The sequence below is a fragment of the Hydra viridissima genome, unplaced genomic scaffold (genome assembly GCF_058129835.1).
Source record: "Hydra viridissima isolate aposymbiotic clone 2 unplaced genomic scaffold, HvirCarnegie_v1 scaffold_1, whole genome shotgun sequence".
Lineage (NCBI taxonomy): Eukaryota > Metazoa > Cnidaria > Hydrozoa > Anthoathecata > Hydridae > Hydra > Hydra viridissima.
In genome coordinates, this window is record NW_028324300.1 from 38641699 (window position 1) to 38652467 (window position 10769).

At 29.9% G+C, this 10769-nt stretch overlaps 1 long non-coding RNA gene across 2 annotated transcripts; it reads right to left on the bottom strand.

The window, feature by feature from the left end:
• Window positions 1-1631: 1631 nt before the first annotated feature.
• On the bottom strand, window positions 1632-4532 carry LOC149894878 (uncharacterized). Of its 2 annotated transcripts, none has more exons than XR_016449180.1 (4): window positions 4135-4532; window positions 3356-3413; window positions 2824-3122; window positions 1632-1828 (listed from the first exon to the last, which is right to left on the bottom strand). It is a non-coding gene; the product is annotated as an uncharacterized LOC149894878 (long non-coding RNA). The 2 variants fall into 2 exon arrangements; XR_016449179.1 differs by having other exon boundaries at window positions 1632-1831; window positions 4135-4531.
• Between the last annotated feature and the right edge of the window lie 6237 nt (window positions 4533-10769).

Consider the following 10769-nt stretch of genomic DNA (forward strand, 5'->3'; position numbering starts at 1 on the left):
CAATTTCTTTGCTCCATTTCTTTCTGGAAGTGCTAAGATTCCACTTTTTGCTTTTAACTTTTTTGCTGCTTTAGCCATTCTGTCTGATACTTTAAACTCACTACATATTTTTATTCTTGACCAACTGTTTGGTATAAGAGTTAAAACTTGAACTTTTTCACGGGGATTACTGATTGTAGATATTTTATCTTTCAATTCTAATATCAAATCTGACCAGTCAATGCAACTCTCACACAGTGGCGTACCTAGGGTAAATAGCGCCTGGGGCAAACACCGATCTCGCGCCCCTCCTCCCCCACATAAAGTACTTAATTACAGTTTTTTAATAAATGATAACACAAACTTTATTTTATATAATATATTTATTTTATATATTATATTATTTCTTAATTTATTTTATATAATTCTCGCTTATTGTATTGCAACCAAGCCTCTTTTGCGCCCCTTTCAGGTTGGCGCCCATGGCACGTGCCCTGCCTGCCCTACCCTAGATACGCCACTGCTCTCACACTCTACACTTGCACTGCTTAGTGGTAGGACACTATTATCTGGTGATAAACCACTAACAACAACTATTTTTTCTGCAACTGCTATTTGCACTTTCGAAATTTTGCTTTTTATATAACTAGCATGATCTCTCTTACTAACACGTTTTCTTAAAGGTGAAATTCCAAGCTCAGAAAGGCTAGTATTAATAGTGTCAGTTGAACAAAATATATCATCTATGTCATCAATATCGTCAATTTTTTCATTTGAAGAGCTTGTGGTTGAATAAGCTTTGCGGCAATTTGGACACAATTTTTGACCTGGGCAAATAACTTTATTTGTTAAATTCGAAAGACAGTCTGCAGTCACTTGGTCAATACATCTCAAGCCTTTAACTGAGCAACGATTGGCCATACCAAAAGGGTTTAAACAATGGCGCTGTAAATGCGTGTATTTAACCAACAGCAGTGATTTGTGGTGAAAACAAATTAAAGTAATATTTTTAATTAAATTATAAGTTCGCCTCACAATCAAACTCTGTTCCTCGTTCAAAAGTTCTGAGCTAAAGTCAATAAAACCCTTTTTTCGAGAATAAGTACTTAAATGACATAAACTTCCATCAAATTTTCCAATACAACAAGTACCCAGATAGCACATAGACGTTGGCCCAACGTTGGATCAACGTCGAAAAATTCGTTGGCCGATGGTCGGCAACCGACATCGAGCCAACGTGGATTTGATAGTCGGCGCGACGTCGCAACCAACCGTTGGGTTAACGTTGGCCCAACATCGGATATCGACGTTGGGCGAGCGTCGCATTCTGACGTTGGTCCAACGTATAATTCAAATAACATTAGTTTTACTTGTTTGCAAAAACTTTGATTTTGATTCAAAAGGTGTGCTTATCTTTTCAATCAAAAACAAAGTTTTTGCAATCAAATTAAAACTATTTATTTGACTAAAGTGTAACTTTTTTCAACTAAAGGGTAACTGTTTCTTTAAGTAAAGCGTAACAACTTCTTTGTAATGTTAAATAAAATGTAATGTCCAAATAAGTTTGAATAAAATTTGACGCTGATGAACGAAAATAAAACATTGATTAATGAACCAACTTAAATTAAACAATTACTAAGAGAAAATCAATATTTGTTGTAATAAACATAATTATGTTAAAGTATTTGTACAAATGTTCAAACAAAATAACGTTCTTCTCGACTGCTAAGCATCCTTACGAATCTTGCATCTTTACTTCACTTGAGACTACAACAACGTTCGAATGTTCCTCGTTATACAATTTGATAGAAATCTTTCGTTTTATGAGCTTTAGGCATTGCCATAGCTACTGCTAAAATTATAGGTGTTCATATATTTTTGTGTTTATATATATTATTAGCAAACACTTATCAGTTTCAATTTTTTTACACAAAGTTTCGTCAATAAAGACTTTTCAGAAATCTGGAGGGAGAGGGGAGGACTAATCGCTAATTGGATTTTTGAAAAGTCTTTAAAAGTGATTTCTAATAATTTATTATTGCTTTGTTTTTGTAAGAATAGAGGGGGTGTAACCTCTTCAAATTATCAAAATATCATTTTTTTTTTTTTTCGTTTAAATTTTTATTTTCCCCCCTTAACTTTTGTTTTAGTCCCCCCCCCCACAACTTTTATGATCTTCCTATGCCACTGCATATATGTATGTATGTATGTATGTATGTATGTATGTATGTATGTATGTATGTATGTATGTATGTATGTATGTATGTATGTATGTATGTATGTACACACACATACACACACGCACACACACACACATCAAATACAAAATCTATATTTAAATAATAAAATAGTTAATAACAAACATATGTAAGATATAAGCACTATATACAAATAAAATTTCCGTAAATAAAAACATAAAATATTTTTGATGTATTACCTGCATAAACATGGCGACAAAATATTTTTTTAAAAATAATTAGTACATTTGTTGATATTTCACTTTCATTTTTTAATGCCACATTTTTTAAAAAACAGAAAATTATTGAAAAATAGTATCAGTATTTTACTGCAAAAACTAGAAGTAAAATGCTTCAAAATTCTCTTATACAAATAATATATGAATTCCAATCACCATTAAAATGCTGCAAATGCATATAAAATACATTACCGTATCCCTCTTTAACAGCTGTTAAAGAGGGATATGGTAACAAATGACAAATTACAAAACAAATGCTTCACTAGACATAACTGAAAAAAAAAATTTTAACAAAAGTTTCATTCAGTAAATAATGAAACAAAGAAATTTTAAATTAACACACCACTCAGCTAAAGATGCGATAATACCTTTTTCATCAGGATTGCTATCCAGATCACTTTAACTTTTTGAGTCTGATGTGAAATAGCGTTCATCCTGATCATCGTCATAGTAATTATTAAGAATTTGAAAAGGAAAATTATCTTCATCATTGTCAATATCAATCTCATATGAATTGTCATCATAACAAACATTTTCACAATCATTAGAAATACTGCAGGTAGACACATTACTTTTCTGATAACTTTTACCATAAATTTCTTATATATCTTATCAACTTGCTCTCTCACTCTTCTTCTGTTTGTTGCATATGAAGCAGCCATCTAAACTATTAGTATCAGTTAAATTATATTGTATAATATTAGTAGCCTAATATTATAAACCATTATTAATACAAAAAAACAAAATTTTAAAAAAAATTTAACTTGACTACTTTAAAAATAAGAAGAGCAAGAGGTGATTTAATTCAATTTTATTTAATAAAATAAGTAAAAATATGGATAAAGTTAAATGGAATCATCCTCCTAAAATAATTAAATATGCAATAAAAAGAGGTCATACTCAGAAAATGCAAAAGCAGTTCACACATTCTACCACAAGATTTAATGTCTTCACAAACCTAACAGTTAACAATTGGAATAATTATACAGGAGAGATAATCAACTCTGATAATGTGAATGTCTTCAAAAACAAGTTTGGTTGTTTCAAAAACAAACAAAAGAAAATAAAAATATAAAAAAATAATGAAAAAATGAAAAATAAAATGAACACTTTTCCAAAGCTGTAAAAGTTTAACATCTACAGATGTTAGACTCACCACATTGTATGTGTAGAGCAAAAAATTTATTATTATTACTATTATTACATTCTAGCATTTTATATCTTTTACAAATTTTACATCCTATCATAAATATATAAACAGTAAATTACTTAAAGTTTTTTTTAGAACATTAAGAAATTTACTATCAATATTGATTAGTCCAAATATTGATTCGTCAATTCAATTTTTGTTAAGAAACATATATCTTTTGAATAAAATACAAGTATAAGAGCATAAAATGTAGTCTTAATGCATGATATGGTAGCCTAATAGAAGCTTTATAGCACAATTTTATAGATTCTCCTGCAATCAGTGCTGCTCTGAGGAGAATTTGGTGAAGCAGCACAAACTTGCTTCAGGCCATGATAATAAACAGGGTACTCAAGTTCTTGATACAAAATTAAAAAATTCTACTATCTCTAATGTAATATAGAAAAAGTTTATTTACAAATTATGTAGCTACATAATTAGTAAACTACTAGTTTAAAGTTAAATAAACACAAAAATGGAAATAAAGTACCTGTATCTCTCTAACAAACTGGATTCTAACAAAGGGGATTTCTTTTCACAACCACTTCTTCGCGTGATTCAATCTTTTTTGATTCTTTTAATACCACTTCTTCTCGTGGTTCAACCTTTCTGAGTTCTTTAACGACTACATTTTCTCATGATTCAACCTTTCCGAGTTCTATAACGACCACTTTTCTTCTCGTGATTCAATCTCTTTGTTTTAGAATAATTTCTTTACAACTTCTTTGCATAACCAACAGCTAACTAAAAACGGGATTTTTTTAAGAATGGCGGAAAACTTATTTAACACTAAAACCTGTAACACACTGAACGAATTCAAAAAAGCAAAAATTCAGTCGTATTCGGACGTTGGCCCGACTTTGGTTCGACGTTATTATTTAAGTGATAAAATAAAGCAACGCTTCCGACGTTGTGCCAACGTTGGCCCAATGTATGTGTGCTAGCTGGGTAGTTAAGTTTTGTTCAACAGACATGTCAGGATAAATTTAAAATAACTCTTATTATAGCGTCTATTCTAATTTTCGTCTTCGAATATTAGATGTTAGTGATAAACTTAAATATTTGAAATTAATTTAGAGAGATTTGTCCGTAGAATAATAATATACTTACTAAAATTACCTCTACATGGCAATAGTTAATATACAGATCTTAATATCGTTTTTAAAATATCAAAGACTTTGCAGACCTAACTTAGCTTTTAAAAACTAGATTTTTTTCGTTCATAAGAAAAATCTCTCCAAAACAGTTTTTATTGTTTCTAAAATTTTGAAATAAGGTCTTTCCAATAATACAATTAAAAAAACAAAAAAAATTTGCCCACATCATGTTTTAGGGGTTCAAACACACGTTATTTTAGGGTTTTTCACTTTTTTCGCCATATTGCACTCAGAATAACTCAGCAGAGAAATTTTTAAAATAGCAAATTTTTAATCCATATCATTATGACAGTATGTAGAACCTTTTGAAAAAATAGCAATATTCAAAAACTTTAGAGATATGACCCTATAAATAAATAAAAAATATTTATAGTGTTGCGTTTGTGACGATATTTGGCGAACCATAGACTAAAATATAGACATAATATGAAACTTGTAATAAATTATTTGTGATCTGCACCTTCGGTTTACTAAGAAACCACGTTTTTAAGATATATTACCCTTTCATTGCAAAAGTATAGGACCCCAAATATACGAATTTTAGCTACTGACAGATCTTGAAGTTTGGGTAAGCTTTACAAAAAGTACCACAAAATCCGTAATAATTATTTTGATCTGAAATTTTGGCAATGTTCATGAAACATGTTTAACAACATACTGTCAAAATTTTATTAAAATCGGAGATGGTAGTGCGGGGACATGGCCTACTTTATACACGGCCGGACATGTTGCATAAATAGGCCGAAAATTAGAAGGCCAGTTTTTCAGTATTTTAAGTTTTTGTGTTTTAAAATGTAAAATAGTTTTAAAAGTAATGCTTAACGTTTCCTAAGTTTAAAGTTTATTAAGTATTCTTTATTAAAAATTTTTTAGGTTAATTCATCTGTGTTAAATATTTTATTAGAAATTAAATTATCAAATATTAAGTAAAAACTATATTTTACAGTTCATTTCAAATATATAATTTTTAACATTTAAAATATAACAGATGAATTTATAAAATAGCATTTGGAGTTGAGATATTAACGATATTGAATTTATAAACAAATTTGTAGTTAAAACAATTTATTTGTATAAACAATTTATACATATATATATATATATATATATATATATATATATATATATATATATATATATATATATATATATATATATATATATATATATATATATATATATATATATATATATATATATATATATATATTCACTGCATTTCTTATTTTCTCTTTTCTCTTTGTCTCCTTTTGAAAGATAATACAGTATCTTTGTGTTTACTCCCACTTACAATCTTTTGTTCATTATTATAAAAAATATTTATTACTGTTCTATTAACAAGAGAAAGTCCCCACTCAAAATGACTATCACAAAGAAATTTTTGGTTCAAATTATACTCATATAAAATATTTTCGCTAACTTTTCTGATCTCAAGAGTTTCCAATGTAAGTAGACTTTATTTCACTGCATCAAGCATAGCAAAGCAACTAATAACATGACTTGCAATTAACTTTGAGGGAGTTAAGAGACCTCCTCTGGATACTAGGTCAATATATTCTGTATCTATGTCAACGACATCACTTTTTAGCAATAAAGTACACAATTCACATTTCAATTTTTTAAGTAACTTTCTGCATATATATCCAGCAATAAAAATTGTAACCTCTTTACTGTCTTCATCTAACTCACTTTCCTGAATTTCATTATTAAAAAGTTCTGAAATTGAATTCAGATTCACATCTGAATGAAAAGGTTTTAAATCCAGTTTCCAAAAGTCAAAGTTCTCTTTTAATAACGATCTCATTTGCAAAATTTTCTCAGAAGTAGTTACTTCACATAATCCAACTAGAAACCTGCCACCACTCATTTGACGATACTTTGAAAAATGTCGCTCTAATGGATCACTTTGGAAACGTGAGGTTAGAACATAATTATATCCTTCAAATAGAAGATCTTCAATTAGACTAGAAGTACTTTTCAATGTTATTACTAGTGCATTAGAAGTCTGAGTTGTAAGACAATATCTTTCAGTGGAACTGTACTGTAAATTTTGCCACTCTTGAACCCAGTGAGCAAGTGCACGTAAAAATTGTGGCTTACCATCCCCCATAACAGCTGCATTTCCTTTAACATTATTAGAGTATTTTATTTTTGAGTTGGATACTACCCACCATAAATTAAAGAGTTTTAAAAATTTTGATGCTGAGTATTCATTAGGAAAATAATTTTGAATTGCAGCTGAAGTTGTTTCATGGAATATATTTAATGCCAAGTTGACATCTTGTTTATTGTTACCTGGATATAGAGTCTTTTCCCCTAATTTATATGCCTTTCTTAAGTTTGCTGAAAGAGTCTTGTCTTTTTCATGTACTCTATGAAGCAAAGCCCAGGAGATATCCCCTGCAGATACTTTCATATTAAAACTGTAATCAGTGAACTGAAATGGTGGGAAAATAAACTTTTTAGTACTAATCAAATTATTTCTTAAGTTTTTAAGCAAATGAACACTGTCATACATCAGATAAACTTTATGATCATTATAAGTGATAAAGAAATTTTCTTCTGGCTTATCTGACCCATAAATGCTAAGCAATTTTGAATAAGCTGAGACATTTGTTGGATGGTTGTCTGCAATCAATGCTCGAATGTTAAAACCTGCAGATCTTAATGTATTTAAACTTTCCTCTATTTCATTTTTAATGAAATCTCCAGTGATATTAGTCTCTGGGATGGCTTTAATTACATAAGGTATTGATTTCTTGAGGCCAACAATCATAAAGACAATTACTCCTTTGTAGAGATTACCCTCTTTATCTTGTCCAGTTAATCTACCACTGTGGTATTCACAAGATTGCTGCAGATACATTTCATCAAAAAGAATAACACAATCATTGCTTATTTTGTCCTCATTTAACAATAACTTTAATGATTTTATTGAATCAATTCCACCTGATACTAACTTCTTTAATAGTGACTTTGATGGTAAAGGAAGTTGTTCCAGAAGATGCGAATAAGCCTGAGATGATAAATATCTTTGCATTAGTGCAAAACGTAACACTTTTGAAGAATATGGAGGTTGACCTTTAGATTTAAAAAAGATTAGTTTTGAAAGTTCATTAACTAAATAATAGGAATTTCCTTCAACAAGGTTGTGCATATAAGACACCAAATTATCTAAAATAGATAAACTTGTGAGTTTACAATTGTTGATAGTTCTAAACCAATGAGGAAGTGGAAGTGGACAACTTTTATAATGCAGTTTTACATGCAAATTGTTATCAACACTTATTGATTCAATAAAAGGAGTGGAGTCTACAAAAAACAAACGATAATATAAAACAAAACTTTCATTTCTTTGAAAACTAAATCCATTTGGAGAATTAGATTCATGAAGCATATCAATGTTTTTTATTTTATCCATTTCTTGAAATAAATGAATTTCATCTGGAATAGTAGAATTTCGTTTAGTTGGTGGTTTACGAAAGTTAGAAACTTTAGGCATTACAGAAGATGGAATACAAGTTTCTTCAGAATAAATAGATGGAACAGGTTTTAACTCGTGTTTTAAAGTAACTCGTTTTCCATATTTTAAATATTTTTCTTCAAAATGATCCATGCAAATAACTGAATGTTTGCTTGGTTTCCAATCTTTTCTGTTTACAAATTTAATCCATTTTTCTTCTAAATTAGTATCTTTGGGAAAACTAAAAACAGCTTTACTTGGATAAAGAGAACTAGGTTCACTTTTTTTAAATTTATAGCCAGTTCGACAATTAACCACAGCGCATTTATTTACCATTTTTCTCACAACTAATTTGGAAAGTTGATCAACACGGCGTTCTTGCCAAAAAAAACCATGAAAAACTGGCCTGCTAATTTTCGGCCTATTTATGCAACATATCCGGCCGTGTATAAAATAGGCCATGGCGGGGATTATTTCGGAAATTGGACCGTTTGGCGTGGAATGACCCAACTGTAACTAAAAGTTTTTAAAAATAAGATTTTTTACAGGGTAATTATTATTCTTTAGTATTTACAATATAAATGAATATTGTTTTATTATTTTCCATCACTGTAGGTATCCGAGGCGGCTGAGAAAAAATTATACCTGCCAGTGGCGGGACGAAATTCAAGCTGCATATTCCAATCAACGCAACATATAGTTGTTCATTCCAATTGGGTTGAAAACTACATCATTCAGTTGCAGGACAAACTTCAAGCACCAAACTGGAATTAGCGCCTCATCACAGTATCCGTTATAATATTTTTTCCTTATTGATCACACCACCCATGAACTGTTTTATACATTTCAATCTTTTTATTAGATTTTTTCCATCTGTAGATTAAATGGTCGCTTCAGTCTGCCAACGCACAGTAATTGAGAATGATTTTATCCCCATTTTGAGTTCACTGATAATTCATAATAATCTGAGCAATTATTTTTTTTTACTGTCTGTCCAAAACACAAATTTCCTCCATCGATGGACGACTTTAAAGTGTTGGCCTGCTTTTTATGAGACTGAGAGCAGGTTGGCTCTGAAACGCTGAAAAGTTTATACTTTTTGTTATCTCCTGATTGATAACTACATTGGTTCTCGCTTTAATCTTTGTACTGAACATGGTGCGGAGCGTCTTTTTGCAATGTTGCTGTCTTTTAATTCACACTTGTTAATTCATTTGGCTAAAAAAATCTTCTAAATCAAAGCAAATCATGTGAGTCAATTTGATCTCTAAATTACAAACATTTATCAAATTCAAACAGCTATTAAAACTTTCTTAATTGCTTCAGAATTGTTTGGAAAGTGTCCTGTCAAGAAACTGGCACCTTTTTATAAGGATTGCGCCGCCCAAAATAATTCCCGATTGATTGGCATATTAGAAAGAGCGTAATCTTTTTAGGTTGCTTCTGTCACTGATTGGTACAATACAACGTATTGGTGGTTCCAAGATATCAAGTTATGCGCAAAAATATCATTGACAAGGCATTGATTTGACATTGACAAGGTAATGATTAACAAATATAGGTGTCAATTTCATTCAAAGGTGCATGTGACTCGGAGCGACTTTCACAAAATGAAGATTTTATTCTGATTGAACATCATCGGAATCATTTCAATTCAAAATCTCATTGGAATCATTTCAATTCAAAATCTCATTGGAATCATTTTGATTAACAAGTTAAAGAAAGAAAACTATCAATCAAAAATAATTTTTCGAACAAGACATCAACGTTCTCACTTACTAAGCTATAAGAAAGTCAAGACGTTTTCAGGCTCGTAATGCACCCTACTTAGCATTTATCTTACTTAGTTCCTAATTTACTGGTATATTTATATTGGAGAGGCAAAACTGTACTCACCACAACAATTACCTTTTTACAATTATCTCAATGGCCGCTTTTTTTCTGCTTCGTTTTTGCTTCACTTTAAATTACAAGACCTTGAATAACTAGGGTGGATATCAGATATTTTTAAAGATAGGTTTTCTTTAAAAATATCTATCAGCTAAAAACAACTACTTTAATGGTATTTTGACCTGGCTGAAGGGAAAGATGGTTGCTATTTTGAAAAAGATTTGGTTTTTTTTTTTTTTATAGGTTTATTTTGAACTTTTGGTGGTTTAATTATAAAAACGTTTTTATAAATAAAAACTAAAACCTTTGTTAAAGAATGTTAGACCAAGGTCAAATAAATATTTTGTAACTGCAACGAACAATTTAGTTTACTCATCGTAGCCAATCTTTATAAATTTTCTACAAATTTTTATGATTTTAATCCTCTTTGCTGTTGTGAATGTTTTAAGTGCGGTTTCAAAAATAAATTTTAAAACAATTACAAAGTTCTAGGTAATTATTTAGTATTCCCTGTTATTGTGTTGTTATGTGCACACCTGTTTTCCTGTAATAAATAGAATCTATTAAAAACTAAAGCTTTGAAAGTATTTAGCAGTGGTACGAATAAAATACTTT